This window comes from Aquarana catesbeiana, linkage group LG11, assembly GCF_042186555.1.
Source record: "Aquarana catesbeiana isolate 2022-GZ linkage group LG11, ASM4218655v1, whole genome shotgun sequence".
In the NCBI taxonomy this organism is placed as follows: domain Eukaryota; kingdom Metazoa; phylum Chordata; class Amphibia; order Anura; family Ranidae; genus Aquarana; species Aquarana catesbeiana.
In genome coordinates this window covers 19,260,413-19,282,112 of record NC_133334.1, presented here as the reverse complement: position 1 = coordinate 19,282,112, position 21,700 = coordinate 19,260,413, and the positions used below count along the sequence as shown (strand labels likewise).

Below are 21,700 nucleotides of genomic sequence, written 5' to 3'. Positions count from 1 at the left end.
AGTGATCCATCCTCAAGACCCAGTAACCCAGAGGATTTTCGGTGGGAAAGGTGTCCAAGTCTGATCTTGCCCCTAGGTATTCCTGCACCATGTAAAACAGACGCTGGCGATGGTTGCTGGAACCGATCATACCTTGGGGCTGCGGACCAAAAAATTGTCTGAACGCATCGGTCAGACGGCCACCTTCTCCACCGCTCCTTCTTTGACTGACCGAAGCCTCAGCAACACGTTGTCCAGAAACAGGAGTTTGTAACCTCCCAGTCTCTGGGAACGCGTTGCACAGACCTTTCTGCAAGGCCTCCCGAAGATGTTTCATCCTCTGCTCCCTCTGCGATGGCAAGATAAGGTCCGCAACCTTACCCTTGTAACGTGGATCAAGGAGGGTTGCCAGCCAGTATTGGTCCTTCTCCTTGATACCACGAATACGAGGATCCTTACGCAGGCTTTGCAGGATCAGGGAGGCCATGCAGCGTAGGTTTGCTGAGGCATTCGGTCCGGAGTCCTCTGGGTCACTAAGAACGACATGGTCCGCAGCCACCTCCTCCCAGCCACGTACAAGTCCATGTGTTTCTTGGGACTGATCCCTTAAAGACTGCTGCTGATGCTGAGTGCCAGGCTCCACCTCCATACTGACACAATCTTCCTCCTCCTCCTCTTCCTCCTCGTCCTCTTCCTGTGTGATCGGCGGGCACGCAGGAACACTGTCTGGATAAAGGGGGCCTTGAGAGCTAAGGAAGTCCTCCTCTTCCTGCCTCTGTTCTGCCTCAAGTGCCCTGTCCATTATTCCACGCAGCGTGTGCTCCAACAGGTGGACAAGGGGGACAGTGTCACTGATGCATGCACTGTCACTGCTCACCATCCTCGTGGCCTCCTCGAATGGTGACAGGACAGTGCATGCATCCCTGATCATGGCCCACTGGCGTGGGGAAAAAAAACCAAGCTCCCCTGACCCTGTCCTGGTGCCATAGTCGCACAGGTACTCATTGATGGCCCTCTGCTGCGTGTGCAGCCGCTGCAGCATGGCCAACGTTGAGTTCCACCTGGTGGGCATGTCACAGATTAGGCGGTTCTTGGGCAGGTTAAACTCCTTTTGGAGGTCCGTCAGCCGAGCACTGGCATTATATGACCGGCGGAAATGCACACAGACTTTCCTGGCCTGCCTCAGGACATCCTGTAAGCCCGGGTACCTGCCCAAGAACCGCTGCACCACCAAGTTAAGGACGTGAGCCAAACAGGGCACATGGGTCATTTGTCCCTGTCGGAGGGCAGAGAGGAGGTTGGTGCCATTGTCGCAAACCACCATTCCTGCCTTAAGTTGGCGTGGCGTCAACCACCTCTGAACCTGCCCCTGCAGAGCTGACAGAACCTCTGCCCCAGTGTGGCTCCTGTCCCCCAAGCACACCAGCTCAAGCACCGCATGGCATCTTTTGGCCTGTGTACTTGCGTAGCCCCTTGAACGCCTACGGAGCACCGCTGGTTCCGAGGAAGAGGCCATGGAGGAAGAAGAAGAGGAGGGGGTGGAGGAGAGAGGTGTGTCACAATCAGCATTTTGGAGGCGTGGTGGCGGAACAACCTCCAACACTACTGCACCTTGTCCTGCATCCTTCCCAGCTGCCAGCAGAGTCACCCAATGCGCCGTGAAACTTAGGTAACGTCCCTGTCCATGCCTGCTGGACCATGAGTCAGCGGTAATATGCACCTTACCGCTGACCGCCCTGTCCAGCGAGGCATGGACATTGCCTTCCACATGCCGGTAGAGAGCCGGAATCGCCTTCTGTGAGAAAAAGTGGCGTTTGGGTACCTGCCACTGAGGAACCGCACATTCCACAAACTCACGGAAGGGGGCAGAGTCTACCAACTGAAAAGGCAGCAGTTGAAGTGCTAGCAATTTTGCCAAGCTAGCATTCAACCGCTGGGCATGTGGATGGCTGGGAGCAAACTTCTTTCGGCGGTGCAGCAGCTGGGGCAGGGAAATTTGCCTGGTACAATCTGACGTCGGTGTACCAAAAGCAGATTGCCCACAAGTACTTGGCTGTGACACACCTAATTCTACACCTTCATTCCTCTCACTGCAGGTCTCAGAGAGGACTGAAGGTCTAGTGGGGTTGGAAATCTCAGCTGATGAGGAGCAAGGAGAGATCCTCTTTGTTCTTTGGTGTGGGTCTTTTAGATACGCTTGCCAACGAACTGCATGGCAGGTCAACATATGTCTGGTCAAGCATGTGGTACCCAAGCGGGAGATATTTTGGCCACGCGAGATACGCTTGAGACATATGTTGCAAATAGCAGCGGTGCGATCTGATGCACTCGTCTCAAAAAAGGCCCACACCAAAGAACTTTTTGAATAACGCGCAGAGACTGCAGCGCCCTGCACATGTGGAGCTTTGGGGTGTGATGCAGTCAATGTGCTGCCCTTAGGCTGGCCCCTGGAGGGCATCCTGCCTCGTTGGTGATGTGCTGCCGCCTCCTCCTCCTCCTCCTCCTCCTCCTCCTCCTCCTCTCTCCTATCAGGCACCCACGTTGAGTCAGTGACCTCATCATCCCCTCCCTCCTCATCACTGGAGCAAACCTGGCAGTATGCTGCAGCAGGGGGAGCATGACTGCCAGATTGCTGTCCTTCTTGGGCACCCCCTCTGTCCGCGCTCATGTTACTGCCTTCATCGAGCTCAGTATCGTCATCAGAGCCTTCCAAACGCTGGGCATCCTCCTGGAGCATGTACCCAACACTGTGGTCAAACAGTTCGAGGGAATCCTCATGAGGACATGGTGGAGCTAGGGAAGGAGTCACTGATGACATTGAGCTGAGGGAAGAGGCCGCTGCTTTGCCAGACAAAGCACCCTGGGCATGGGTGAGAGAGGATGAGGAGGATGAGGACGGCTTGGTCATCCACTCGACCAAGTCTTCCGCATGTTGCGGCTCAACATGGCCAGCTGCCGAAAAAAAGGCCAAGCGTGTCCCATGGCCACGTGCTGATGAGGATGCACCGTCTCCACGACCAGCACTAGACACAGAGCCTGCTTGCCCTCTCTTATTGGCTTGTGACTGTCTGCCTCTCCTTCTTGGCCTTCCAGACATACTAATGGCCTGTAGCTGCACTAAGCTGGGATAGAACACCTGTAATTTTCTTCAAGTAGCTTTATATACTGTAACCAGACAAGCCTGCCTGTCAGTAGGAAGATAACAGGAACGGATCTAGCTGAACACTGTGAGCAGGACGCACTGTACTAAATGTAAATAGTCTAGCTGCCTGACCGTGGTACTAATAGGATCAAATAGAACACCTGTAATTTTCTTCAGGTAGCTTTATATACTGTAACCAGACAAGCCTGCCTGTCAGTAGGAAGATAACAGGAACGGATCTAGCTGTACACTGTGAGCAGGACGCACTGTACTAAATGTAAATAGTCTAGCTGCCTGACCGTGGTACTAATAGGATCAAATAGAACACCTGTAATTTTCTTCAGGTAGCTTTATATACTGTAACCAGACAAGCCTGCCTGTCAGTAGGAAGATAACAGGAACGGATCTAGCTGAACACTGTGAGCAGGACGCACTGTACTAAATGTAAATAGTCTAGCTGCCTGACCGTGGTACTAATAGGATCAAATAGAACACCTGTAATTTTCTTCAGGTAGCTTTATATACTGTAACCAGACAAGCCTGCCGGTCAGTAGGAATTTAACAGGAACGGATCTAGCTGAACACTGTGAGCAGGACGCACTGCACTAAATGTAAATAGCAGGAACGGATCTAGCTGAACACTGTGAGCAGGACGCACTGCACTAAATGTAAATAGCAGGAACGGATCTAGCTGAACACTGTGAGCAGGACGCACTGCACTAAATGTAAATAGCAGGAACGGATCTAGCTGAACACTGTGAGCAGGACGCACTGCACTAAATGTAAATAGCAGGAACGGATCTAGCTGAACACTGTGAGCAGGACGCACTGCACTAAATGTAAATTGCAGGAACGGATCTAGCTGAACACTGTGAGCAGGACGCACTGCACTAAATGTAAATAGTCTAGAAGATAACAGGAACGGATCTAGCTGAACACTGTGAGCAGGACGCACTGCACTAAATGTAAATAGCAGGAACGGATCTAGCTGAACACTGTGAGCAGGACGCACTGCACTAAATGTAAATAGCAGGAACGGATCTAGCTGAACACTGTGAGCAGGACGCACTGCACTAAATGTAAATTGCAGGAACGGATCTAGCTGAACACTGTGAGCAGGACGCACTGCACTAAATGTAAATAGTCTAGAAGATAACAGGAACGGATCTAGCTGAACACTGTGAGCAGGACGCACTGCACTAAATGTAAATAGCAGGAACGGATCTAGCTGAACACTGTGAGCAGGACGCACTGCATTAAATGTAAATAGTCTAGATAGAAGATAACAGGAACGGATCTAGCTAAACTGAATACAGTGTATATATATATATGCAACACCTGGGATGCATATATATACACAATACACTGTAAGTGCAGCTAACTGACTGACTGTTCTGCCTAATCTATCTAACTCAAATCAAATGACACTGTCTCTCTCTCTCTCTATCTCTCAGCACACCGGAACACACACTACACAGGGCCGCCGTGCAGGCGGCCTTATATAGTGTGGGGTGTGTACTAAATCCCCTGAGCCATAATTGGCCAAAGCCACCCTGGCTTTGGCCAATTACAGCTCTCTCTACTGACGGCGCTGTGATTGGCCAAGCATGCGGGTCATAGTGCATGCTTGGCCAATCATCAGCCAGCAATGCACTGCGATGCCGCAGTGAATTATGGGCCGTGACGCGCCACACGAATTTAGCGCGAACGGCCCATAACGTTCGCAATTCGGCGAACGATCGAACAGCCGATGTTCGAGTCGAACATGGGTTCGACTCGAACACGAAGCTCATCCCTAGTGGTCAATGAAAACAATGCTGCTTATATCAATGATCAGTTGGAAGTATGCCTCCTTACTTTGGTGGTCAGAAGAAAAAATGCCCTCCTTATACTGGTGGTCAGCGATCGGATTGCTACTGTTGCAGAGTACAAAAAAGATTGTTGCTGCCATGCAGCTGATTTTGGCATTGGTCCCAGAACTATGCAGACACCATCAGATGCGAGGTCATTCAGCCATAACTCAAGGACCCATTAGAAACCTCTAGAGGAACCCTAGTGTTACACAAAACCCTTATTGAGAATGGTTGGTATAGAGTGCCCTTCTGGGATCTACAAAGGAGTGGTGTGGAAAACCTTTGAACACTTGAAATTTATTTTATTTATTTCAGTTACTTATATAGCGCCGTCAATTTACGCAGCGCTTTACATATATATTGTACATTCACATCAGTCCCTACCCTCAAGGAGCTTACATGAACAGACATTGAACAGACATTGGGCCATTCATAAAATTTTACCAGACATATTTAAAAACATTTCATTCCCAACACAGTTAAACCCACCCACAGTCTGCCCCAGGCCCACCCGGTAATTTTTTTTTTTTTTGCTGCTGTGATCTGACTTCCTGTTGGAGGGTGGCTATGTTCATTCTCCATGTTCCCACTGTATGTAGGAATGTAGCCACCCTCTCTTCCTCACCTTATTTCTCCCTAACACTATTCCTACTCTATGCCTAACTAGTAACGGCTCTATCTCTATCCAACTCCCACTGCGGGCGCACCAAATGCCGCAGAATACTACTATTAGTATTGGTCAAGATGCCAGTCTAAATCTTAGTATCCAATAGGTTTGCTGTCCTCCCCAAGATGGCCTCCTGGCCTCCTTAGCAGGAGATAATTAGTCTTCAATGGGCACTTGCCAGCCTGAAGAAATGGCACAGTGGCAACTTCAGGTTGGAGGATTAACTCACCAGCCACTTTATTAGGAACACCTGCTCAGTTGCTTGGTAACACAAATTTCTATTCAGCCAATCACATAGCAGCAACTAGACGTGGTGAAGAAGTTTAGCTGAAGTTCAAACCGAGCATCAGAATGGGAAAGAAAGGGGATTTAGGTGACTTTGAACGTGGCATGGTTGTTGGTGCCAGACGGGCTGGTCTGAGTATTTATGGGATTTTCATACACAACCATCTCTCGGGTTTACAGAGAATGGCGGGAAAAAGAGAAAATATCCAGTGAGCGGCAGTTGTGTGGAGGAAAATGCTTTGTTGATGTCAGAGGTCAGAGGAGAATGGGCAGACTGGTTCCAGATGATAGAAAGGCAACAATAACTCAAATAATCACTTGTTAAAACCAAGGTATGCAGAATACCACAACACATTGAAACCTTGAAGCAGATGAGCTACAGCAGCAGAAGATCACACCGGATGCCACTCCTGTCAGCTAAGAACAGGAAACCAATGCTACAATTATCACAGGATCAACAAAATTTGACAATAGAAGATTGGAAAAACGTTGCCTGGTCTGATGAGTCTGCATTTCAGCTGCAACATTCAGATGGTGGGGTCAGAATTTGGGGCATGGATCCATCCTGCCTTGTATCACCGGTTCAGGCTGGTGGTGGGGGTGTGATGGTGGGGGGGATGGGGTATCACCGGTTCAGGCTGGTGGTGGGGGTGTGATGGTGGGGGGGGGGATGGGGTATCACCGGTTCAGGCTGGTGGTGGGGGGTGTAATGGTGTGGGGGATGGGGTATCACCGGTTCAGGCTGGTGGTGGTGGTGTAATGGTGGGGGGGGGGGGTATTTTCTTGGCACATTTTTGGCCCCTTAGTACCAATTTATCATGGTTTATACACCACGGCCTACCTGAGTATTGTTGCTGACCATGTCCATTCCTTTATGACTACAGTGTCCCCATCTTCTGATGGCTCCTTCCAGCAGGATAATGCACCATGTCACAAAGCTCCAATCATCTCACCACTGGACAATGAGGTCCCTGTCCTCCAATGGTCTCCACACTCACCACATCTCATCCAATAGAGAACCTTTGGGATGTATTGGAACGGGAGATTGGCATCATGGATGGGCAGCCGACAAATCTGCAGCAACTGTGTGATGTTATCATGTCACTATGGAGCAAAATCTCTGAGGAACGTTTCCAACACCTTGCTGTATCTATGCCACCAAGAATGAAGGCAAAAGGGGGTCCAACCTGCTACTAGCAAGGTGTACCTAATAAAGCTGCCAGTAAGTGTATATTTCAGCCTCAACCTGCCTACAGAATGGGCACCTGCCAGCCTGAAGAAATGGCCCAGTGCCACCTTCAGGTTGGAGGATATACTGCAGCCTCAACCTGCCTAGAGGTGCATTACTTTTTAAAGAGAAAGGATATGGTTTACTGTCATTTTAAGCCCTTCATGGAAATGTGCTGTAGGTAACCTGTAATATCCTTCACAAACTGGAGACTGAAGATGTGCTGGAGGGACAATACTAATCTTCATCCCCTTTCAATGTCTATTATTTTCTGGCGTATATATATATATATATATATATATATATATATATATATATATATATGGTCCTGGCTTTCCTTCCATCTAGCCTAACAGCCAGCAATAATGTATCGGAATTCTCAGGTTTGGCCACGAAAAATAGGAAACATACAATTTTCCCGGCACTTCGAGCAGCACAAAAGGTGAAATTATCGAGAGCCGTCTATGAAAAGCGGCGGTGGCGGCTTTATTGCCAGGCTCACAGATATTAGATTCGCAATCGGCTGCAAATGTGTCACTTGTTAAAACCTATTAGGAAGATGACTGCTAAGTCAGCCCGTCATTAAGCGTATAAAGGTATAATGGAGTGGCGGTGTAATCTAGAGAGGATCTGAATTGATTTAATAGAGTGACACGTCTCCAGAACTTATCAGACTTCAAAGGCTTCCTTTGGAAGAGATGTTCGTACCTTTGTTTGATATTAATCCCTCGCCGACATGTGTAAAGGGAGCGTGTTACAATACGCACATCACAGGTAGCTTTTGTTGGACCGTCGTGTGAAGTGCTGAAAATTTTGTAGGAAAATGTGGAGGATGTGTTATGAAAATCAGGTTTCTTTTTATTTTTTTTTGGAGAAACGCTAAAAAAATGTGAGGAACGGGTGGTGCTATCTGGCCTCCCTCGGTCATATGGCAAGAAAGGTCAGGATATAGTCACTTACTTTATATCTTTACTTATTATGGTCAGGGTAAAAAAAAAATTAAAATGTAAATACTTTTTTTTAGGAGGTAAATCTAAAATGTTGCATATGAATATTTTGTATGTTTTCGTATGTGCCCAGCAGGTGGAGCTCCATAAGCACTATGGATTATCTAAAGACAGAGCACAGCAGACACTGTTTGCCTTCAAACTGTCTGTCTCCAATTAAATGTTCATAAGGCCCCTCTGAACAGATAGGTAGGGAGGGGCAGGGAGATTGAGCTATTGAGCTCGGTAGACAATAACCTTTTCTCAAAAGAAGCTGAATTCCAGGTATCAATATTTTTACATAGTTACATTGTCCAGCCTGGGTGTCAGGGCTGGGCTCAGCCCTTCCTTCTCTGAGCTGGCCGCTCAGTTGTCGGCTAATTGCCAGCTCCTTTCTCTCCACAGTTACTCAGCTGTTGATGATATCCTGCTCGTCAGTCCTGCCTACTAAGCCATCCAGTCCAGAGGAGCTCTGCCTTCGCCTTGGTCAACATCACAGAATCTCCTGCGATCCCGTTCAAGACTTGCTTTGCTGACATCCCTTCTGGCTCCAGATCCTGCTTGCTGTTCCACTACATTGATTCCTGACTTCTGGCTTGGCTGACTATCCGTTCCGGTTACTGAACTTTGGCTTTGTTTTGACTATGTTTATTCTTTTTACTTTTATCATTAAACAAGTGTAATTTAACTGTACTTCTGTCTCGGCCTGATTTCATGGTTTCTGACACTGGGCCAATCCAAAGCCAGAGCACAGCAGACACTGTTTGCCTTCAAACTATCTGTCTCTCATTAAATCTCCATAAGGCCCCATCTGAACAGATAGGTAGGGAGGGGCAGGGAGCTTAAGCTGTTGTGCTCAGCCTTTTCACAGAGTAAGCTAAATTATACTTATGGATATTTTTGCATAGCTACATTGTCCAGTTTGGACCAATGTATATACCCAGGGCCATCTTTAACTTGGGGCACGAGAGGCACCAGCCCCTGGCCCAGTCATTGTTGTGGGGCCCAAATCAGCTGCCCCTTGAGCCTATTCTGCCCGCAAATAGTTGATAAGTGGATTCGGCTATCACATAGGATACGAGGGCAGAATTGAATGTGGGGGGTGCTGATGATTGGTTGGGTGATATGTCTGTAGCCTATGCAGCGATTGGCCAGCTCCAGGGAGAGCACCTGTCAGTCCTGGGCTTTGTCACACAGAAACTCTCTCCCTCATCTCCCTCACTATGTCCGTCAAGCCAAAGGGTCTGGTATGGACTGGGGGGGGGGGGGCACTCCGTTTTTTTCTTTCTTTGTTTTTTCCAATAGCCGGGTGCCAGCAATTGCAACCACAAACCAATTTAAATATGATTTCACTCTTTTTTTCTTTAGAAATGTCACTTTTGCTGCAGCATATTCTATACATGCTTCACATGTGCCACTTTACAGGCAGACTAAGGGGACCCCCCAGGCACCTTATTTAAAGGACTTTTCATTTTTATTGTTGCACTTTAACCACTTCCTTACCAGGCCAATTCTGACGTTTCTCTCCTACATGTAAAAATCATCATTTTTTTGCTAGAAAATTACATAGAACCCCCAAACATTATATATGTTTTTTTTTAGCAAAGACCCTAGAGAATAAAATGGCGGTTGTTGCAACTTTTTATCTCACACGGTATTTGCGCAGGAGTTTTTTGAACGCGTTTTTTTGGGGAAAAAAACAGTTTTGTGTTTTAAAAAAAACAAAACAGTAAAGTTAGCCCAATGTTTTTACATATTGTGAAAGATGAAGTTATGCCGAGTAAATAGATACCTAACATGTCACGATTCAAAATTGCACACGCTTGTAGAATGGCGCCAATGTTCGATACTTAAAAATCCCCATAGGCGACGCTTGAAATTTTTTTACTGGTTACATGTTTTGAGGTACAGAGGAGGTCCAGGGACAAAATGATTGCTCTCGCTCCAACGTTCGTGGCAATACCTCACATGTATGGTTTGAACACCGTTTTCATATGTGGGCGGGACTTACGTATGCGTTCGCTTCTGCATGCAGACACGGGGACAGCGGCGCTTTAAACATTTTTTTTTTTTTTTATTGATAATTATATTTAGTTTTTTTTATTTTGACACTTTTTTGAAAGAAAAAAATTTTTGATCACTTTTATTCCTATTACAAGGAATGTAAACATCCCTTGTAATAGGAATATAACATGACAGGTCCTCTTAATAGTGAGATATGGGGTCAATAAGACCCCATATCTCACCACTAGGCTGGGAAGCCTGAAATAAAAAAAATAAAATAAAATGATCACCACTTCCCAGCCGAAGCGGCACCGTTTTTTTGAATGGAGAGGCCGGGCGTGACGTCATAACATCGCGCCCGGCCTCTGATGATCATAGAGACTCTGGCAACCATCTGGTCGACCGTAAATCTCTATGATCTACATCCGGCGCCGGCGGATCCGCTCTCTGCCTCATCGATCGTAACGGTGAGTCAGAGCAAGCACCGGAGGGCGGCGGGAGGGGGGGACGTTCCCTCTCGCCTCCCATAGGAATGATCAAGCGGTGGAACGGCCGCTATGATCGTTCCTATGGTGTAGAGATTCGCCAGCTGAAACCGGCAATATCTGAATGATGTTGGTAACTACAGGCATCATTCAGATATACCCACCCAAAGCCCAGGACGTCATATGACGTGGGCGGGCGGGAAGTGGTTAAGCATCATTAAAATCACTGCTCCTGAAAAAACTATTGTTTTTAAAAAAATGTTTTGCATTGATGTCCTCCAGGGCAGTACCCGGACCCCCATACCCCTTTTATGGCAAATTGCTTGCATATAAGCCTTCAAAGTGGGAACTTTTGATTTTTCCTGGTCGGCTCCCATAGACTACAATGGGGTTTGTCGTTCGAGTTAGAACATTTCCCCTGTTTGGGAGTTCTGCGAACCAAATAGGGGGTTGTCCAGCCCATCTCTACTCTTCAGCTTTAGTAAATCAACCCCTATGTGCTGTAATAAGACATTATTCTGGCACAGAGCCACCTAGTGGTAGACTAGCTAGCTGCACCTGCCTACAGGCATGTCAATGCATAAAGCAGTATTTGAAACTGAACATCCTTTCTTGTTTTTTTTTTTACCTATAACACCTAAATTCTCACAATGCACTGACTGAGAAACACTGGAGCGGGGTGAAACCTGTGTCGGGATTGGCTGTATTGAAGAAATGGATTCTGGACAGCCGCACTGCGATAAAAGCCTTTATTGTAATGAATAGTCAACATTCATGTGCCAACAGAAGCAGGACAAACAGCTGACGCGTTTCTCAACATCATTGTTGCTTAGTCATAGCACTGGATTGGCTGTATCTGGGGCAGGTTTATATCTGTTCGTGTTTTTTAGGCGTGTTAAAACACCAGTGAGAGCGTTAAACTAAAATTAGACTTAAACTTGTGTTTTTTTTTAAACTTTAACATTCCAGCTACAGTACATTTTCCTTTTTTTAGTTACGTACTTCTTATTACCTTGTTTATTATTCTTCTCTTTGCTGCGTATTCCTGGTCCCACGGACATTTTTATATTTTATGGATAGTCTATGCATTGTAAGATGTATATTGATGCATTGAGCCTTGGATCGTGGTCCACATTTTGCAAACAATTCCTGAAGTAAAGACTCTATTTTGATGTAGGCGTGAATGTTATCTGCTTAAAGTAGAATGTCAAGTATACTATTTTATGTTAAAGCTGAACTCAAGTCAGGGCTAGCAGCTGGGAAGGTTGGCAAACATGGCTGAGACCAGACTATATACATGTATTAATAGTAAAATAAAAGACATCCAAACACCAGCAAATGGGAAACACACAAGCTTGAAGATACAAGTGAACCACAACCATATAACCAAAATGCCTAACTACCAACTTAATTATATACAGTATGTACAATGGGGAAGATGGATAAACAGGGAACAGATGGGTAGGGGGAAGAGAACCAGCACTAGGATCAGGTACAAGGGGGAGCAGAAAAGAGGCAGCAGGGTTCAGGGTACAGAGCAGGAACCAGATCGGGATCTAGGGTTAGGATAAGTGGCAAGCAGAATCTGGCAGCAAAGCAAAACACTGAAGCGAAGTGTAATGGTACAGGAGGGACTAAATACCCACCCAGCAGCCAGCATCAGGTAGGGAATGACACCCGCTGGTGGACACCAGAACTACAATCTCCCACTCTTGGAAGCACAGTGCCACCAGCAGGTGATCCATGTCTGATCTGTGTGGCTACACTCAGGAAACTGGGACCTGACTCTGTATGCATTACATGAGATCTATTTTCAGTAAAACAAAATCCTTCCAACCACCAGCACACAGCAACTATGAAAATAGATGCAAACCAAAACACAGTGACAGAATACATGACTAATGACTGACAATAAGAAGCCTGACAACTAACTATATACAATATACGGTGTGCAAAATGGGGGAACATTAATAAACAGGATAACCTGAAGATGCAGGGAGCAGATGGGAAGGGGGAACCAGGACTGGGATCAGATACAAGGGGTGCAGGAGAGAGTCAGCAGGGTACAAGATGAAGGGCAGGTGCAAGATCAGGTTCTATGGCGAACAGGATCTTACAGCAGCAAAACACTGGAGAGAGAGGCACTTGGTAGGGGTGGTCTAAATACATTCCCAGCAGCCAGTATCAGGTGGAAACTGATTACTGGGATCTATGGTTGCACCGATGCATTTTTTTTTTTTACAGAAGAGTACAAGAGTACACCAATACTTGTGTGGTGCGATTTGAGTCCATACAAAATGAATGGGTTCAAATCGCACTGCAAAAAATTGCTTGCGATTTGAACAGGAATGCAATGTGATTACTATCCAAACTGCATGCGCATTCCACCACTGCTCCTGTGTGAACCCAGTCTAAAATCACAATGACAAGCCTGGGTTCACACAGGAGCGGTGCAGGAAACCTGTTCCTGTTCAAATCACATGAAATTCTTTGCAGTGCGATTTGAGCCCATTCATTTTGTATGGGCTCAAATCACAACGCAAAGGTATTGGTACCCTTTACTTGCTTTTGTATATCGGAGCATTTTTACGAGTACGAGTACTCGGTATCGGCATCCAGTATCGGTGCAACCCTACTGATATCTGCTGACTGCTGTAAGACACCTGCTGGTGGACACCAAAACCACAATCTCCAGGGCCGGATTTCCCACAAGGCCACTGTGGCCAGGCCTCGGGGCGGCGCCGCTCCTGCGGCGACTTCTCTGCTTTCGCGGCCACCCCCCCCGCACTAACATAGCAGCATGGCAGGTGCAGCATGTCCGTGCCTTCTCTAATATCACTGCACTGCCCCCTCCCCACACTGCCTGTCTTATTCACACAAAACATGAAGCGCGGCCGCTCTAGACAAAGGGCGGGACTTTTTAAGTTAAGAAGTGGGTGATTGGTTGCTAGGCAGCGGGGCGGTCCCAGCAATAAATCACTCACTTTTTTTCACGTGAAAAGTCCTGCCCATTGTCCAGAGCGGCCAGGCTCCATGTCTTGTGTGACTAAGGTAGGGTTCTTTGGGGAGGGGGGAGTGCTGTGCTGTAAAGGAGTTTGATATTGAGAGAGGACTGTGATGGGGGCTCAGTCTGTGATTTGGGGGGTCAGTCTGTGATGGGGGTCTGTGATGGGGAGTCTGTGATGGGTCAGGACCAGTTTGTGATGGGGGATTCAGTCTGTGATGAGGGGTCTGTGATGGGGGGTTTAGTCTATGATGGGGGGGTGTCTGCTATGGGTCAGGTTAGTCTGTAATGGGGGTCTGTGATGGGTGGTCAGTCTGTAATGAGGGGTCTGTGATGGGGGGTCAGTCTGTAATGAGGGGTCTGTGATGGGGGGTCAGTCTGTAATGAGGGGTCTGTGATGGGGGGTCAGTCTGTAATGAGGGGTCTGTGATGGGGGGTCAGTATGTAATGAGGGGTCTGTGATGGGTGGTCAGTCTGTAATGAGGGGTCTGTGATGGGGGGTCAGTCTGTAATGAGGGGTCTGTGATGGGTGGTCAGTCTGTAATGAGGGGTCTGTGATGGGGGGGTCAGTCTGTAATGAGGGGTCTGTGATGGGGGTCAGTCTGTAATGAGGGGTCTGTGATGGGGGAGTCAGTCTGTAATGAGGGGTCTGTGATGGGGGGGTCAGTCTGTAATGAGGGGTCTGTGATGGGGGGTCAGTCTGTAATGAGGGGTCTGTGATGGGGGGTCAGTCTGTAATGAGGGGTCTGTGATGGGGGGTCAGTCTGTAATGAGGGGTCTGTGATGGGGGGTCAGTCTGTAATGAGGGGTCTGTGATGGGTGGTCAGTCTGTAATGAGGGGTCTGTGATGGGGGGGGTCAGTCTGTAATGAGGGGTCTGTGATGGGGGGTCAGTCTGTAATGAGGGGTCTGTGATGGGGGGGTCAGTCTGTAATGAGGGGTCTGTGATGGGGGGTCAGTCTGTAATGAGGGGTCTGTGATGGGGGGTCAGTCTGTAATGAGGGGTCTGTGATGGGGGTCAGTCTGTAATGAGGGGTCTGTGATGGGGGGTCAGTCTGTAATGAGGGGTCTGTGATGGGTGGTCAGTCTGTAATGAGGGGTCTGTGATGGGGGGGTCAGTCTGTAATGAGGGGTCTGTGATGGGGGGTCAGTCTGTAATGAGGGGTCTGTGATGGGGGGTCAGTCTGTAATGAGGGGTCTGTGATGGGGGGGTCAGTCTGTAATGAGGGGTCTGTGATGGGGAGTCAGTCTGTAATGAGGGGTCTGTGATGGGGGGTCAGTCTGTAATGAGGTGTCTGTGATGGGTGGTCAGTCTGTAATGAGGGGTCTGTGATGGGGGGGGTCAGTCTGTAATGAGGGGTCTGTGATGGGGGGTCAGTCTGTAATGAGGGGTCTGTGATTTGAGGGGTCAGTCTGTGATGGGAGGGTTTGTGATGAGGCGGGGGGGATGTGACGTAAGGGGGGGGGGGCTAAGGACACTGATGTAAAAGGGGGTTGAGATGTAAAAGGGGGTATGTGATGTAAAGGGGGGACTGAGGACACTGATGTAAAAGGGAGTCTGTGATGTGTTGTGAAGGGGGGGGGGGACTAAAGGCACTGATGTAAAAGGGGGTCTGTGATTTCTGCAGTAGCAAAACACAGGTCTCTGCAAGGGCAATAGAAAACAATTGTTTTCTATGTGTCCTGTTCACACTGCAACAGAGCCACTACGTGTTGAGCAGTGTGGTGCAAAATGCATATTGTTTCTATGCACTGCAACTGAGCTGTGGTGCATAAAAATGAATGAAATGTATTTGCATAAAGAACGATTTACGATCATCTTTGGGTCAAGAAAGACTGAACAGTTTAGCTTTACTTGCAATTGACTCAGAACTTTTAAATACTTTGTTTTGCGAAGATATTATCGATGAGTTTGCCAAAAGAAAAGTTAGAACTAAAAATTGTAGAGAGTTTCTTCCTGCTATAATCTTTAAATGGCATTTTCTGCATTACAGAGTATTTTCAGTCTGTACAATTAATTCTTTTTCATTGTTCTCGTGTGTGGAGATATGTTTTTAATTGATCTATTGTAGCAGTCATTGATAAAGGATGAGAATGGTGGAGTGTGTGTCTGTGGGGGGGGTAACATTGAAGGACCCGGCCTTGGGGCGGTAAAAGGAGTAAATCCGGGCCTGACAATCTCCCACTCTAATGCCGCGTACACACGAGCGGACTTGCCAACGGGATAACCGGCATTTCCGGTCGGAAAAATTTAGAACATGTTCTCTAAGTCCGTCGGAAATTCCGACTGTGTGTACGCGGCATAAGAAGCACAGTGCCACCAGCAGGTGATCCAAGTCCTGACACCTGCATTGTACATGATGACATCAAGGGGCGGCCCACAGACCGGAGTATCGGAAGGAGAGGAAGAGCGTCCTGGAGCCGACTGGAGTAGGGGTAAGGTAAGTAATACAACCTCTTCATTTCCCCCCTAGACCTAACAAGGGGGCACCCACTGCAAGAGTAAATTCTGTCTAATTTCTGAAGTTGGGCTTTGAGTGTACAGGTGATGCCAAGCATTAGCTCTAGATAAGTGATCTCCAAACTGCGTCCCGGGGGCCGGATGTGGCCCTTTGCTGGCTTTTATCCGGCTCTTGGGGGCATTATTTCATCCACTGACACCAACAAATGGGCACAATTCCTTCCAATGACCCCAACAATAGGGCTCAATAGCACCAATGATGGGGCACAATTCCTCCCGATGACACCAATGATGGGGCACAATTCCTCCCATTAAAACCAATGATGGGGCACAATTCCTCCCGATGACACCAATGATGGGGCACAATTCCTCCCATTAAAACCAATGATGGGGCACAATTCCCCCCACTGACACCAACAAAGGGGCACAATTCCTCCCAATATCCCCAACAATAGGGCCCAATGGCACCAATGAAGGGGCACAATTCCTCCCAATGACACCAATGATGGGGCACTATTCCTCCCACTGACACCAACAATAGGGCCCAATGGCACCAATAATGGGGCACAATTCCTCCCAATGACACCAATGATGGGGCACAATTTCTCCCGATGACACCAATGATGGGGCACAATTCCTCCCGATGACACCAATGATGGGGCACTATTCCTCCTACTGACACCAACAATAGGGCCCAATGGCACCAATAATGGGGCACAATTTCTCCCGATGACAGCAATGATGGGGCACAATTCCTCCCACTGACACCAATGATGGGGCACAATTCCTCCCGATGACACCAATAATGGGGCACAATTCCTCCCGATGACACCAATGATGGGGCACAATTCCTCTCGATGACACCAATGATGGGGCACAATTCCTCTCGATAACACCAATGATGGGGCACAATTCCTCTTGATGACACCAATGATGGGGTACAATTCCTCCCGATGGCACCAATGATGGGGCACAATTCCTCCGGAAGACACCAATGATGGAGCACAATTCCTCCCACTGACACTAATGATGGGGCACTATTCCTTCCACTGACACCAATGATGGGGCACCATTCCTCCCGATGACACCAAAGATGGGGCATTGTTTACTCCCACTGATGCCAGGGCATTTTCTACTCCCAATGGCCAAAGTCCGGCCCCCCTAAAGTCTGAAGGATGATAAACTAGCCCTTCATTTAGAGTTTGGAGACCCCTGCTCTAGATGATGGTTGGGGAGTTAAGGGGGGTCTACATTAAAATATAGATTTGTTCTGGGGGGGGGAACATTCCGAGGCCCCACAATACCAGTGCGCCGTCTTCATATCCGCTCTTCAGAGACTCTTCCCGCGCCAACAGAACTTCAATGTAAACCAGCGTAGACGCATCTCCGACACGGCGTATTCGCTTTGTTTCCCTTTAAGCCGCGTCTTGTTGATTTTCTCGACTAAATCTACTATGAAAATATAGACACAAGCCGCTGAAAATCAACATATGCCCGGATTGGCTTGAAGGTTATTTCAATTATTGATATTAAATCACCTCTGATGAGTCCTCTCTGCAGGACGCCGCTTCTCCCCGCTGCTTCCCAGCGCAAGCGCCTGTTACGTAACGTTCTATTAAACATGTGCTGCCCCCCCCCTATTCCCCTGCTTACCGCGCGATACACACGACACGCTGCGGCTTGTTATCAGAAGTGCGGCGGGGGAGCCTGCAGAGACTGAAGGCCTCTCTACTACCTTGTTAGCCAGGACCAAGTCTACACTTAAATGTTTGTCCTATTAAAGTGGATGTATCTATTTTTATTTAATTCAGATATTTACACTCATTGGCCACTTTATTAGTAGCGGGTTGGACCCCCTTTATTAGGTCCCCCTTGCTAGTACCGGGTTGGACCCCCTTTTGCCTTCATTCTTGGTGGCATAGATACAACAAGGTGTTGGAAACGTTCCTCAGAGATTTTGCTCCATAGTGACAATTTCCACGTCCCACCACATCCCAAAGGTTCTCTATTGGATGAGATGTGGTGAGTGTGGAGGCCATTGGAGTACAGGGACCTCATTGTCCAGTGGTGAGATGATTGGAGCTTTGTGACATGGTGCATTATCCTGCTGGAAGGAGCCATCAGAAGATGGGGACACTGTAGTCATAAAGGGATGGACATGGTCAGCAACAATACTCAGGTAGGTCGTGGTGTATAAACCATGATAAATTGGTACTAAGGGGCCCAAAGTGTGCCAAGAAAATATCCCCCCCCACACCATTACACCCCCACCACCAGCCTGAACCGGTGGTACCCCATCCCCCACACCATTACACCCCCCCCCACCAGCCTGAACCGGTGATACCCCATCCCCCACACCATTACACCCCCACCACCAGCCTGAACCGGTGATACCCCATCCCCCACACCATTACACCCCCCCCCACCAGCCTGAACCGGTGATACCCCATCCCCCACACCATTACACCCCCCACCACCAGCCTGAACCGGTGATACCCCATCCTCCACACCATTACACCCCCACCACCAGCCTGAACCGGTGATACAAGGTAGGATGGATCCATGCCCCAAATTCTGACCCAACCATCTGAGTCCAACCCATCAGACCAGGCAACGTTTTTCCAATCTTCTGTTGTCCAATTTTGGTGATCCTGTGCCAATTGTAGCCTCAGTTTCCTGTTCTTAGCTGACAGGAGTGGCACCCGGTGTGGTCTTCTGCTGCTGTAGCCCATCTGCTTCAAGGTTGGATGTGTTGTGCGTTCAGAGATGGTATTCTGCATACCTTGGGTGTAACGAGAGGTTATTTGAGTTACTGTTGCCTTTCTATGATCTGGAACCAGTCTGACCATTCTTTTCTGACACCAACAAGGCATTTTCCTCCACACAACTGCCGCTCACTGGATATTTTCTCTTCTTCCCGTCATTCTCTATAATCCTGAGTGATGGTTGTGTGTGAAAATCCCAGAAATACTCAGACCAGCCTCATCTGGCACCAACAACCATGCCACGTTCAAAGTCACTTCAATCCTCTTTCTTCCCCATTCTGATGCTCGGTTTGAACTTCAGCAAGTCGTCTTCACCACGTCTAGATGCCCAAATGCATTGAGTTGCTGCCATGTGATTGGCTGACTCGCAATTTGTGTTACCGAGCAACTGAACAGGTGTACCTAATAAAGTGGCCGGTGTGTGTATATAGTGCCATCAATTTATGGAGCATTTTACATACACACCAGTCCCTGCCTTCAAGGAGCTGACAATCTAAGGTCCTTATGTCACATGCACACCCATATTAAGACCAAATTAGCACATGACTCTATCAGTATGCCTTTCAGAGTGTGGAAGGAAACTCATGCAGCACAAGTAGAGAATGCAAACTCCATGCAGATAACATCCCTAGCCAGGACTTGATGTAATCTGGTGCTGCAAGTTAGTAGTCAGTAGTGCCAACCACTGACCTATTTTTTTTGTGGTTTTAAAAAGTAACTCCATTTTTGTAGAGAAAAAAAAAACATTCTCCTTTTAGTGATCTCTGTACATTGCAGGGATTTTAGCACGTTTTGTTGCAGATTCCTACATTTTGTTATTCTGAAGAAATAGCTGTTTGTATCTCTGTGTCCATGTGCAGAGTGAATCTGTCTGGGAGTGACTTTAGAATTATCAATCAGCTGCTGCACTTCCAGGGCTCTAATGAGGAAAGTGTCAGGGTCTGCATCCCTTTAGATGTGATTTCCTATTGGGAGTATCTCACCAAAAATGACATTTTTATTGCCGGGGATGCCCAAAATCTGACTTGTATCTTAGTGCAGACTTTGGGGAAAATCAGTGAGCCGATCGCACAAGCAGGAAATGACATTTCTGGGGGATGTTCTGTGTACTATCTGTATACAGAACGCCTCCAGGTTGCCATATTATATTTTATAGAAAATTCAAAACGTTTTCGAAATCGAATAGTTTTCCAATTTCCAAAGAGAATAAAATAGAAGAGAAAAAAATATATAATAAAAAAATAATAAAAAAATAATAAAATATCATAATAAATATAATAATAATAATAATAATAATAATAATAATAATAGAATAGAATAGAAAAAAATATATATATAATAAAATATAATAATAATAATAATAAATAATAATAATATTATAATAATAATAATAATAATAATAATAATAATAATAATAATAATAATAATAATAATAATAATAATATAATAATAAAAAATAGAATAGAAAAATAGAATAGAATAGAAAAGAACAGAAAAAAAAAGAATATAATATAATAGAGTAAAACAGAACAAAATATGATAGAAAATAGAAGAATAGAAAGGAATAGAATAAAATAGAAAGTTTATAACCATCTTCTGAAATTTGAATAGAATAGAAAAGAATAGAATTAAAAAAAACAATAGAATAGAATAGAAATAATATAACCATTTCCCAAAATTCAAATAGAATCAATTTGAATTTGAATAGAATAAAAAAGAATCGTGAAATAGAAAATAACACAATAAATTAGAATGAATATAGCCATCTTCCTATTCTAATCTATTATTTTCTATTCTATTCAAATTCTAATTAATTCTATTTGAATTTGGGGAAATGGTTATATTCTTTCTATTCTATTCTATTGTTTTTTTTTTATTCTATTATTTTCTATTCTGTTATAGTCTATTCTATTCTTTTGTTTTCTATTCTATTGTTTTCTATTTTATTCTTTTCTTATGTATTCAAATCCAAATTTATTCTATTTGAAATTTGAATTTCAGAAGATGGTTGTATTCCTTCTATGTTATTCTATTTTATTTGTTTCTATTATATTCTAGTCTATTCTGTTCTTTTATCTTCTATTATATCTTGTTCCGTTTTACTCTATTATATTCAATTCTTTTTTTTTTCTGTTATATTCTTTTCTAGTCTATTTTTTTTTCTATTCTATTCCTTTATTTTCTATTCTATTTTATTCTCTTTGGTAATTGGAAAACAAATGTATTAGAAAACAATTTGAAAACTAATTGGAATTCGAATTATATCCGAATTTTTATTTTGCTATTTCAGATTCGTCTAAATTCGATAATATTCTAATTCGGAAATTCGGATAGTAAATTCGGATATTAAAACGAGAATTTGTCCGAATTTTAACTCGGAAACAAAACAAACCGCACATGCCTAGTCTCGACATCATTCAGTGGCAGTCGATGGGACTTCCCCTTGGGACTTTCTTCCATGGCCAAACTTTTTTTTTTTTTTTTTTGGCTTTTTTACAAAACGGAGCCAATCCATCATGTCTCCTCTTTCTTTCGGAGTCTGAGTAGAAGCATTTTACGGTAATCGGCAGATTTTATTAGGACGGTATTTATCTCTGCCCTGGAAGCGTTCTCATCTTCCGCCTCTCTCACAGAAAAACCTGTTTCAGTTGACAAAAATTCTTTAAGTCGGAGTGACACATGAAAGCTCTTCGCCGAGGATTTGCAATAACCTAGATTCTTTCATTTCCTCTCTTTTATACTTTTTTTCCCTGGTTACTTTTCACAGAGAATATCGAGCCTCGCAAATGACATCTTGAAATTTCAGATCCGAAAAGTCTGGCTTTTTTTTTCCCTCCCTGAA

General features: G+C 45.9%; 1 protein-coding gene across 2 annotated transcripts in view; it reads left to right on the top strand.

Annotated features, from left to right (window-relative positions):
• NELL1 (neural EGFL like 1) overlaps positions 1-21,700 on the top strand; it is a 1,046,888-nt gene that overhangs the window by 531,779 nt on the left and 493,409 nt on the right. The gene's annotated exons all lie outside the window — the stretch shown is intronic.